Below are 13,899 nucleotides of genomic sequence, written 5' to 3'. Positions count from 1 at the left end.
TTCTAACCACTTTGGCCACATGGTTGTCAAATGAGAGATTACTATCAACTTGGGTCCCCAGGTCCCTAATTACTTCTTCTGTACTTAATGGATTACCACCTATGTGGTCATTTGTGGGCACTTTGTTTTTGCCAAAGGGGATGACTATACACTTTTTGGCGTTTAGCTTGAGGCCATGGCTCTGGCACCAGTTGTCTGTTTCTATGAGGCCCTTTTGGAGGATGCTTGTGTCAGCTGGAGAGTCGATTATGGCACCCAGTTTGCAGTCATCTGCGAACTTGGTCAGCCACAGTCCTTCTGTGTTGGCCTGTACTGAACAAGACAGGTCCCAGGACTGAGCCTTGTGGGATGCCACTTGTAACTGGTTTGGAGTCTGACATGGCTCCAGCAATTCTAACCATGTGGGTTCTGTCCTTGAGCCAGTTTGCAACCCATCTAGTGACATAGGGATTTATATTTAAGCTGGTGAGCTTATCTATAATGCCCGAGTGGGGTATTGTATCGAAGGCTTTTGTGAGGTCCAGGTAGGCTGTGTGGACCACCTTCCCCTTGTCAGTGGCCTTGGTGACTGTTTTAAAGAAATCAACCAGGTTTAAGAGGCAGGATCTGCCCTTAACAAAGCCAAACTGGGTAGGATCCAGTGTCTGTAGGTCCCCAATATCTTTATTTATGAGGTCCATGATGATCCTTTCCATAGCTTTGCAGACAAGCTAGTCAGGCTTATGAGGCAATAGTTTCCAGGATCCGTTGAGGCACCACCTTTATGGAGAGGGACCACTGTTGCTGTACGCCACTCTTTGGGTACATATCCTGTAGTAAGGCTGAGATTGAACAGTAGTTTTATGTTTGGGTTTAGCTCTTCTTGGAGTTCATGTAGGACGCAGCCCGGGACACCGTCTGGTCCCATTGATGCCGTGTTTTTTGCTTTGGAGAGGGCAGCTCTTACCTGAGCATCTGAGATGTCAGGGGGGCAGCACTCTGCTGGGATAGATATTTGCCCTTTTGGTGGGGGGGGGGAGTTTGCGCTGAACCTGTCACCTCATTTCTCTGAGAAACCATTGCTGGGCATGTGAAATGTTGTTCTACAGTGCATCCAAGTAGACAATGCCTGAATTATTTACAGAAATATATTGATGCAAATATGCATATTACTACTAAACAAGTATAAATATCTGAAAATTGTTACTAAGCAGAGAGCAGATAGTGATGCATTATGAAAACTTTTATTTAATATCATGAAGTACCATATATGCTCTGTCTGGATCAAGTTATTAACAAAAGTATTAAGATGGCACATATTCAGAATTTGCTCTAAGAATAAATCACACTGTCTCACTTACTGACCAATGTATTTGGGTGAGCTGACATTCCAGTCTTGTTTACTGAGTTGCCCTGTGAAATGCTCTTCCATTATGGTACTCTGTGGATACTGCCTGATATAGTTATATAATATGCAAATATACAGAAGTATTATACTTATTGCTAAACAAGCATAAATATCTGCAGAGTGGTGGTAGTTAGATACTAGGTAACAGTAACAACTTTTCCAGCATTATGCTTTCATTTGATGCCATGAAGTACCTCAAACTTCTTCTAAGTCAGGATATTAAATGAAATAATATATTACATATTTGTAATTGCAAAAAACTCACTCTTTCTCACTTAATGACCACCGCTTTTGAGCCAACAGGCATGCCTTACCTGTGTGGACTACCATGGACTGCAAAATTATGATTAATCTTAGTAATGACAGTACTGGATGCTAGAGGAGGTCAATCTCGAACCAATTTTAGTAAGAGTCTACTAACACCAAGTTGTTGTGTCTTTTGGCTTTTCATGGTTAGGGGTCGCTACAGCGGAACTCCGGTCTGCCAATGATTGGCAGTAGATTTTTATGTGCCGAGTTGCCAGCTCTGACGCACAACCTTCAATGAAGGTACGCCCATTCACACATGTCCTCACACAGAAGACGCTCTAGCTGAGAATCAAACAGGACAACGTCTTACTGTGAGGCAACAATGCTACCACAGCACCACCACCGCAGTAGTCTACTAACACCAAGTAATGTTGACAATTCCACTCAAAAATGTCAGTGGCTACTGTCGACCAAGGCAGTTCAGGAACCTGGTTTAGCTGAAGTGGTTCCTTCCATTGATGTGGCTTTGTACTATTAGATACAGAACAAGATAAAAGTACTCTCTCAATGTCTTGTGACATAGAAGGCCAAAATACTAGTCCTCTCACCCTTTTTGGTAGAATCAGTTCCTGAGTGGCCATGATGCAAGGTAGTAATATACTCTGGTTGTGAGGACTTTAGAACAATGATTTTCAGAACATTCATGACAATACCATTGTCAGACAAAATCTCATCTCTGTAAGGAAAATAAGGTTGCACTTCTTGAAGTAAACTAGATTGCTTTGACGGCCATCCTCGATTGATAAAGTGGTTAAGCTTCTGTAAAACAGGATCTGAGGCTGTATGATCTCTAAGCTCATCATGACATTTGGAAGAAAAATCTCTCACTTCCATGACTTCAAAATGAAGTTGTTCATTCTCATGCTTTTCAGTGGTATTTCTGGGTGATTTGGATAATGTATCAGCAAGATAAAGAAGTTTGCCTTTCATGTAGACAAGATTAAAAATATACTTTTGCAATCTCAACATCATGTATTGCAGTCTAGCTGTAGCTGTATGCATAGGCATTCCCAAAATAGTGACTACAGGTTGGTGATCTATTTTGATCTGGATAGGTCTATCATAAATATAATCATGGAACTTCAAACATACAAACACAATTGCCAAGAGCTCTTTCTATATCTGAGCATAATGCATTTCAGTTTGGGTTAGAGTTCTGGGCGCATAGGTAACAGGTTGACCATCTTAAAGAATGACTGCACCAAGACGAAATATCAAAGTATCACAGGAAAGAGTAATTGGTTTGTGAACATCATAGTATGTGACAGTTGGTGGACTGGAAATTCTGTTTCAGGACATCAAATGCTCTTTGTTGTTCTAACCATGTCCAAGATAGATCTTTACATGTCAGCTCTCTAAGCAGTACTGCTAGTTGGCTCAAGTCTGGAATGAACTTGCCTAGATAGTTAACCATGCCAAGAAAGCATTCAAGGGCTTGAACATTGGCTGGAGCTGGCATCTCAAGAATGGTTATTTGATTGCAAGGGTCTGGTCGTATGCCTGAACTGATAAACAAATGACCACACAAGTAACTTCTCATAACCTGAACATGCACTTCTGAGGATTTAGTTTAAGATTTACTTGATGTGCCTTTTTCAGAATTTTCTTGAGGTTTCTTTCATGCTAAGCTTCACCATTACCTCCTACTAAAAGATCATCTAAAATAATAGCACAAGGATACCAAAAAAACATTTGCTCCATTGCACACTGAAAGACTTCACTGGCAGAATTTATCCCAAATGGCATTCTCAAAAATCTGTACCTGCCAAACAGAGTACTGAACATAGTAAGCATTGAGGATTTCTTGTCAAGCAACATTTGCCAAAAGGAACTCTTTGCATTTAAGACAGAAAAAACAGTGGCATTTGACATCAGAGCTGCAACTTCCTTGACTGTGTGCATTGGGTGATGAGGTCTTTTCAGTACTTTGTTCAAATCTCATGGATCAATCCATATTCTGATATCAGCTACTATGAGCTGCCACCATGGAGGATACCCATTAAGTAGGTTCTTCAGCTGGACAAATCACACCTTGCTGCACCATTTTATCTAGCTCAGCTTTGACTCTGTTCTGCATAGCTACTGAAACTTTCCGGGCTGGCCTGACCACTGGGCCGACATCGGGGTCTAAATTCATGGAGTACACAACTGGAAGCTTGCCTAATTTGTGTTCGAAAAGATCAGCATAGGTAAAGAAAATCTGGGCGAAATTAGAACTGTGGCCTTTTAAGCTAACATAATGGACTTCCTTATTAAATGAAAGAAGTGCCATTTTCAAACTGTCTTTGAGCCCTAATAATGACTGGACGTGCCTTTTGACCACATAAAAGTCGTAGCTTCTCCCAGCAGAGCAACATGAAAGTACTACTGAGCCTTCCGTTTGAATCTTTTCACCACCATAAGCAACAAGCTTTGCACACTTTCCCAAATCAAGCTTCTCACCAGCACATACTCTAGCAAATGTTTCTGCAGGCATGACATTGCACTTTGAACCTGTGTCAGCCTTGGACTCTATGGGTCTTCCATTCATACCTCTCAACTGCACAGATTTTCGCCTCATATTTTTGGTCTGTTCTTCATAAAATTTTGGTTTTCTGGCAAGTTAGTGCAAGTCATTAAAGACTGAAGTTAGAAAATAATGAGTTTCAGACTTCATACCCTTCAGTAAATTCATGCTAATGCAAAACCTGTTATTCTATCAACTTTCTAAGTTTTTAAGAGCAATTTTTAAAAGTTGTCCCTATTTTTGGGCCTTTGTCCAACTTTTATTTACAGCTTTGACCAGATTTCTTGCTCTAAGAGGTTGAGAGGTATGCTTCCATTTATCCACAGTACAAAACACATCATTCTTTGCCCATAAATCTACTGCATTGACTGTTTCTTGAAGTGCTGACACACCATCAACATAAAATGTAGGGTCATGGCTTTCTAACTGATGAACTTGTCTCTTTGAATGTTCCCTTTTAATAAAAGAATGTGTTCCTTTTGATTTACAGAACCTTTTGAAATGATTCCACTTATATTGTGACATTGCTGACCAAAAGCTAAACATTTTTCCCTTTTAGGCTTATGACTTCCACCACCGTTATGACAGTTGGCTATGAAACTGGGTATAGGCACATTCTTTGAGTTTGCTGACTCACTCTTGTGCTTCACCAAGACTGTACAGTTTCTAGAGCATGCCTTGGAACTTGCTAGCAAGCTATGGGGTTTCCCAGTGAGTTTATTGGGTTTACAGTTGCTGCCATGTGCTTGGGCCTGTTTCTTTTAACCACATGCTGCACACTGTCAACATTGGCTTTAGAAGTTACTGAAAGCATGCATCTCTCATTTGTAAGCATATTTGTGTGCTTTTCTGTAAACTCATATATCTGACAAATCTTAGTGGCCTTATTCAAAGTTAAATCGCTGTCACAAAGCAAAATCTTTCTCACAGCATCATCTGTCTTTTATCAACTCATCCCTTAAATCACCAAATCTGCACATTTTAACCTTGTTTCTCAAATCAGTTGTATATGATGCTAAAGTTTCACCAGGCTTTTGATCCGTTGTGTAAAATAAGTGTCTTTCCATTGTAACATTTATTTGGGGGTGACACATTTCTCTAAATTTACATTTTAAGCACTCGGGCTCCTCCCTGGACTCAGCTGGTACAATTATATGATGGTTTTCCTCCTCATATGCAAAGACAGCAGATGCATGCACAAATGAATGCTCCCTTTCTATGGCTTCTGACCCAGCTAAATTAAGCAGAATAAATGCTTTTGTACAGTCATCTTTATCAGAAAATGCAGCCTGTATGAAGATATCATACTCTTGCTCAAACACTGTCCAGTTCTCTACAATATTATGGTCAAATACAAGTGGAGTTGGCTTTCGAAATCCATCTGCCATGCAAACAAATTATGTCCAAACATACTGAAAAATATGGCCCTTGTAATTATGTATGAACACGCACACAGCCAGCATGTGTAATAACATTCAAATGCACAATCAACTCTTTGAAACACTGTACTCTGTGAAGTATGCTCTGAAATAACTGTATTTTGTGAAATAACTCTACTGTAATACTGCACAGCATGCAAACACTTCATACACTTCAGTCAACTGGCATAGCTTTTTGATTAGTGAAAAAGTAGTGCTTAGCGAAAAAATGCAGTCATTTCCCTTATTTTATTAACTTTGTGTGATTCGGACTTTATTTCAAAAATTTTCCATAGTTATTTTGAATATTTCTGTTACTTAGAAATTTGTTTAGAGTGTTCTGAATGCCTTGTTTCATATTTTGTGAATAAGAAATAATTTGAGCATGTTGTAATACCTGAAATTCGTTTCTGACCTGTTTTGCGAGTTATACGTGCAGTAGGGATGATTCACTCCTGTATATTCTTCCAGTCTTAACTGAGTGCCTCTCAGTCTTGAACTGAAGAATCTGGATCCTATTCTGGCACCATGTCGCTCGTCCCTCTCTAGTATAGATCACAAACAGGCGGGGTAGTTCGTTTATATGCTTTATTACATAGAAACGCATCAGGATGGGTAGCAGCATTACAAAATATAAACAAACTGATTAACTGACTAGAGCGACATACATGCTTACATCTGAACAGCTTACTACAAAATGGCAGTCAGGCTCACACATTCTCAGTATTTGTACACTTGTGCAACCCCACGGAAAGCTTTGTAAAGTTGTACACACATATTGATCTACACTAACCATCAGATTTTTATCTTGATGCATTCCTTAAGTTTTCTGCTGACTGAAGACACTGCCTAAGATATCAGCATATTTTATTGGTAAATTGATAATTAAAGCATAGTATATATATATATATATATATATATATATATATATATATATATATATATATATATATATATATATATATATATATATATATATACGTTTGCATAATTTATCACTAAATCAGTACAAATATCTTTAAAGCAGTGACAGACACCAGTTATGCCTAAGACTTTTTCATCAATAAATGAAGTTTCAGTTGATACCATGATGTACCAGTAACATCCATGTTGGTCATCTTAACAGAAATATTAAAGCATATTTGTTCATAATTTGGCACAAAAAATAAAATCACACATTCTTACTTACTGAAAACCCCTCTTGGGTCAGTACCTATCCCTGACCATGGTGCTGGCTTGATCTGTGAAATGCTGTTCCACAATGCTACTAAGTGGACACTGCCTAACATATTTGCATAAATGAGATATTTCTGCATATTTGCATATTTTATCATTTCTGCATATGTGCATATTTTATCTGCAAAGTAATGGTAGTTTGACACAAGTTTTAGAAAAGATTTTTCCCTGTTATGTTTGTCTTTGTCCTGAATTCTTGTTCTAAGAGGTTGAGGTATGTCTACAATCTTTCCCTTCCCTTCCCATGACTTGCACATAAAAATAAGCCATTGTATTTTCATGCAGTCTTTCTTCCTTTGATCATTAAATACATCTCCCTTTCTTACCTTACAGTCAGTGTATTAAAGGCATACTTCCTCCATCCAACTCTCTCCCTCTGTTTCTCCCCTTCATTCACATCAGCTCTCTTTTATACTTCTTTTTTCAGTCCATTAAGCTTACATTTCCAGTCTATTAAACATGAGAAATTTCTTTCTTCATCTTCTCAAGTTCTCACACTTGCCACACTTTGTCTGCTCCCTTTAGCTTACATCTCCAACCTTTCACAAATGTGGTTTATCATACTTGGACCATAGTTCAACCTTCTGAGCAACGATATTTCATCTTACCAGATGCAGCTTACTTTCCTACAATGTCCAGAAGCAGATTCTTTGCATCTTTGTCTACATCAGCTGATGCAAAGAAAACATTACCACACTGAAAAACAGCAATAAATAATAATTACCACAATGGAAAGCAAAACAATAAATAAATAAACATCACATTGGAAAAATAAAACAATAAATAAATAAACATTACTACAGAGGAAAACAAAACAATAAATAAATAAACATCACATTGGAAAAATAAAACAATAAATAAATAAACATTACTACAGAGGAAAACAAAACAATAAATAAATAAACATCACATTGGAAAAATAAAACAATAAATAAATAAACATTACTACAGAGGAAAACAAAACAATAAATAAATAAACATTACCACATTGAAAAAAAAAAAACGAAACAAACATTCTTCTCAATCTTGCTGTTTTCCTTACTCATTTGGATATCTTACCCACCTCTTCACCTTTACATCGGCAACATTTTTCTTGCCTAAATAAACAAATATAGTTTATCTCCTCACTTTGTTTCAACCTCATCTATTTTCTTGTTTATCACTATTGCCACTCCTTTCTCCAGCCTTCAGTATGATTGCTTGTTACCTTTTTCACACTCCTAACTTTTAAAAATCTCACAAAAGTAATCCACATACAGCACTACTGATGAACACACCCTACATTTACCTTCTACCCATTCTTCCCTGCACTGTTTTACCATATTCCTTACAAATCCATCAAAACTTTATGGCACGGCAGAGCAATATGTTAATATCACTGTGAAAAGTTAAACATTCTAGAAACTTCAACAAGCAAACTGCAAGAAAAAAGAAACAAAGACATCTTAGGTAGTTTAAACTAGATATTAGTTTCAGATTACCCTGAGTACAATGCGATAGCTGGTTATATCATCTGAATGCACAACAGCCTTGTTCTAAACCGCATCTCATTCCTAAACCTTCCAAAATAACTGACAGCTAAAACAGAACCATCCATTTACATTCACTTCCTTAACACTTCATAAAGCGTTCTTAACAATTTATTAAAAAGGCCTAATTACTTTTGCCACAATGACTTATAATAAATTATGAAAATCACACACACATACACGTACACACAAATGTGTGTGTGTGTGTGTGTGTGTGTGTGTGTGTGTGTGTGTGTGTGTGTGTGTGTGTGTGTGTGTGTGTGTGTGTGTGTGTGTGTGTGTGTGTGTGTGTGTGTGTGTGTGTGTGTGTGTGTGTGTGTGTGTGCACGCGTGCGTGTGTGTGTGTGTGCTTCTGTGCTGACTTTACTACACTGACACAAACTTATGACATTTACAGACTAATGCATACAAGCACACATGGCTAAACCAAAACACATCCAGTAAATATACACACACACACACACACACACACACACACACACACACACACACACACACACACACACACACACCCACACACACAGACACACACGCACACACAAACATGCACACACAGACACACACACACACACACACACACATGCGCGCACAAACATGCACACACACACACACACACACACACACACACACACACACACACATACACACACACACACACGCACAAACATGCACATACACACACACACACACACACACACACACACACACACCATACACTCACATTAACGCAATTAAAGGAACCAAGCAAGTGAATTTTGCAGGGGAGCAAGTCCCTCTGCAGCCCTACACTCCCTACTAATTATATAGACCAACTCTGAGATTGCACTACTGTGAAGAAACTCTGTATTTCTTATCCCCACTGTATTGCCATTTCAGTCAAAGTAAAAGCCGGCACATTCTTATCAAAGCTGACAGTCTATAACTGTCAACCATAGTTTTAGACACTTTTCAGTATGATGATAAACATTTTCATGCACTTCAGTATCCAATAAATATTGGCAGTGGAACAACCCCCACTTCTCTGTGTCCCTGCCATCCCCATTTAACTAAATATACAAGCCCTGCAATCAAACAATACTAGAGAAAAGGAAAACATTTCCCAATCTCCATTATTCAATAACTTTAATTCAAACAAAATGCATTCAAAAATAATCCACTCTTAACCAATGAACATCTAACTGTGTGTGTGTTTGTTTAAATAGATAGATAGATAGATAGATAGATAGATAGATAGATAGATAGATAGATAGATAGATAGATAGATGGATAGATAGATGGATAGATAGATAGATAGATAGATAGATAGATAGATAGATAGATAGATAGATAGATAGATAGATAGATAGATAGATAGATAGATAGATAGATACAAGTATGTATTCATGCAGATTGTAAAATAAGAAGTCTTTTTGATATCAGTTATGTAAAACCCTGCTACTAAATTCAAACAAAGTGGTTATGGAAAGGATTTACACCACCCCATACTGTCTTATAAAGGTTTTCTAACCCTAAACCTAATCCTGTCTCTGCCCCTAACCCCAACTCTACTCCTTGTTTTACCAAAACTCTTTCTGTAACATATCATTACACAAGACATTTCTGTAACACACCATTACACAAGACACATATCACATGCACCAGAACACCTGAACAACATTAAATCTTTCGTAACACATATTCTAATCCAAACACAAGCATGCATGTGCACACACACACACACACACACACACACACACACACACACACACACACACACACACACACACACACACACACACACAGACATGCTCCCACTCTAATGCTGGCACTTTTAATGTATCCAAAAATGTTGGCATCAAAGACCCAACCCACAATTACCTTTCCTAAATTCATTCTTTCTTTTGACATCTGTACTCAAAAAAGAGAGCTTTTGATGACTTTCTCATGTTCTTCACTTAACATGTGCATATATATTGTAACATAATGTGATGGTCCAGCAAGGTAGGTGCCTGATATATAAGAGAAATAGGCCAGAATATCTGGATATGGACATTTGAATGATCCTACACTAAAATTAGGTTTATTGGAGCATTTATTATGGAAATAATCACTTTTTCACAGGAAAATGCACTTATGTGGACATATCTCTTTAGGCTGAGATACTTGGACTTCAGGTATCTGAAATCAACTATTAATGTGTACCTTTTTATGGCCAGGGTTATTTTAATATGCCAGAAAGCATTTGGCAAACTTCATAGGTATCTGGGATACCTTTGTGGTGTACTGTTCCTGGATGAGAGATTGTCTGAGGGTGGAGCAATCAGGTCTAAGACAGGAGCCCAGTGAGAGGTCTGTCATTGCCAGTGGAAGTCCTGATAATTAAATATGGAGATTGTCTGATAGAAGCATCGCAGGTCATAGCTCATCGCAGGTCATAACTAATGTTAAGGGGTTTTGGCTTGCAGTCCATAGTAAACTTCCCAGAGAACAACAAAACCCACTATGAGGGCCTGCTTCAAACATATAGCTGATTTCAGAATGATTGGACTAACACTCAATGTCAAGTTGTGTATAATCATATCCTTTAACAAGTATGACTCACCTTGTAACTCTCATATTGACAATACACCCCTGAAAATTGATCCTGTAGCTAGGGATTTGGGAACCTACATTGACAATGAACTGAACTTTGATCATCATGTACCCACTACTGTAAGGAAGTCCTTTTTCATCACACAACTTATTTCTAAAGGTTTTGCATCTAGATCCAGAAATGTAATTGTTCCCCTTCACTTGGCACTCATTAGGGTTATCATTGAGTATAATTACCCTTTTGGTATGTAAGTACATACCTCTCCAAATGCTTGTTACAACTTAAATCAAGGGCCTAAACCATAAAAAGATATGCAGACCATTTCAAAGCTTTGTTCTTCTCAGTATCATGCAGGCTACTCTCTGGCAGCCTCAGCCTTGTACTGTACAGAGAGTTTCAACAGGCTCTGTCTGTGAGACCTACGGCACATTCACAAGTCCAGCTGTGTCCTACATAAACACCTGTTCGAGGGATCTCACTCTCTTTTGCAAAATAAATCAAACATGCTGGAGGGATATGCTTGCATCACGAGTACCACTTGTATGGAACCATCTTGTACGCACGTAAACCAAACTTCCTCTCTTACTCTATTCCAATGTAATTTAGATGAATAACTGCAAACTCATTCCTGATTTAGTATCCCAGTCCCTCATGTTTAAGAGAAACACATTAATGTCCCAAAACATCCTTGTTTAGACCATTTCTGGGTTATTCATATGCAAAATATAAGAGCTAAAAACTACCATAAAAATGTAAGGCTAGACTTCTTAAGATCCTCACAGATCACTAGCCTAGTAAGTACCTATGAACCTAGGAATCTATGAAAAATTCTGGTATAAAAAAATTAATTTGTTTCACCAGAGAAAGACCTGGCAGTAAAAGACATTGAGTTACAATGATTGTAGTTGCGTTGACTCTGAACATTCCTTGGACTTTATATTATTTTGTCTTAAATGGCCTCACTGGAAAGTAATATTTCAGAAAGTCAGCACATAGAGACAAATCTTGTGCACCCGAACTATGTGATGCGAGTAGCTCAGCCAAAGGACCAACTTTTATATGTTACTGGAAGCATCTTCATTTGTTACCTTTCCCATAGTGGTTGCATTTTGGTGAAGTCAATCAATTTTGCATTGTACCAATAAAAATCTACTCTTCTGTGAGAAACCAGGTGTGTTCACTCCTTGAACTTTGCAATATATGTATAATTATTAGAAATAGACAGAGACAACAAAACAGGCTATGCCCAGGGGTGTTGTGAGGCACAAACTCAAAAGGTAAGTACCCTTTCAATCCCTGGGCATGCAATAATATCTGTACCACTCAAACCGCTAAATACCTTATTGCTCTTATAAAATGTGAATTTGTGTATTTTTTACTGTAAAAAATTTACATATAGTGTTATATGTTTTTACAATGTATTTAATATAAAACAGTTCCTCCACCTACCTTAACTAACTGATTGCTGTGCAAAATTATAACTTTTTAACTGCTTGGAATTCTGGTAGGAAATGTTCAGTATACAGTAAACTCCCAGTTAACTGGCACCCATAGGGATTGGTAGATGCCGGATAAATGTAGTTTCTGGTTGCTTGAGATTTACTATTAAAAATAGGCCTGACTAATACTGTACTCTATACTGTTTGTTTGTTTTGACTTGTTCTCAGGTTGGAGGGAGAAGGAATTTATTCCTATCTCCCTTTTTAAAACTCTAAACTCTAAAAACGTAAAGCATGTTTCTGCAGGGGGAAAACAGAAAGTGCAACATATGAAAATTGCACTGTATTTCTTCAATATATTTTTTGCCAGTTGCTTGAGTTCCGGTTAACTGAGAGTTTCCTGTAGTCATTTAAAGGACCCTTTTGTCAAACTCTTCTGTGCTATTGCACAGTCTAGTTTATGAACAGGTACTAACATTGCACAATAGTTCAACTGAAGTCTGGAAGGTGAATGAGTCTAGATGAGGAGGCTTACATATCAAAAGGACAGTGCTGCACAAATATGTTTCACAGTAACACAATCTCAACAATATTCACAAGAATATCACAAGAATATCAGTGATAGCAACTTCAGAATTTGAAAGACACTTAAATTGCATACTGGAATGCTCCCCTCATCAGTTTTACTTTTTATTTAGGTTTAGCTGATGAGATGCCTGTTGTACTTGAAAAATATTCACAATGGTAATCATTTTGGTAGTAACTCCCAAGAACTGAAAAACACAAATATGTAATCAGTAATGCTCCCACACTTCATCATTTTTCATGTTAGTTTAGATGACAGTATGCTTTCTGACTTAATTTAATTGGGTTTCTGTGGTGATTACATTTTTTTTTAATTTCTATTTTAACATTGATTTGTATTTACGCAGTGCTTTACTTTTGTGTACTGCATTTTCATATTTACTCATTAGATCAAACAATGCCTTGCAGAGTCTAGTGTGTGTGTGTGTGTGTGTGTGTGTGTGTGTGTGTGTGTGTGTGTGTGTGTGTGTGTGTGTGTGTGTGTGTGTGTGTATGTCTGTATATGTATAATTTAACTCCTAATTTAGAATGGCTATTTTGGCACTTCTATGGGGACTATTTTTGATTTGAGGGTTAAGACTATGAGTTGTAGTTCATGTGGTACAGGGTTTGATTCCCTCAGCCTATGTTTGCCTACTGTCTGATCCTGAATAAGTCACTTAATCGGACATTGCTCCTGGGTCAACCCCAAAAAGAGATCAGTGTCTAGAGAGCTTGCTGTTTAACAAATGGGTATTCATGTTATTCCACTTCCTGTCTCCTCCTAGAATGTTTTTTTTTCTTCCTGTTTGGGGTTTATGCCTTCGCTTTATTCATGAGTTTATGTTTTTCCTTTCTGGATGGCTCTTACTGTTGTGCTCAGGTGTCATCATAACATTTTTTATTTTAGTGCACTTGTTGCTACAAGGTGTCTTTAAT

The sequence above is a fragment of the Protopterus annectens genome, chromosome 3.part0 (genome assembly GCF_019279795.1).
Source record: "Protopterus annectens isolate FY-2018-M chromosome 3.part0, PAN1.0, whole genome shotgun sequence".
Taxonomy (NCBI): Eukaryota; Metazoa; Chordata; order Ceratodontiformes; family Protopteridae; genus Protopterus; species Protopterus annectens.
This window is presented reverse-complemented; position numbering follows the sequence as displayed.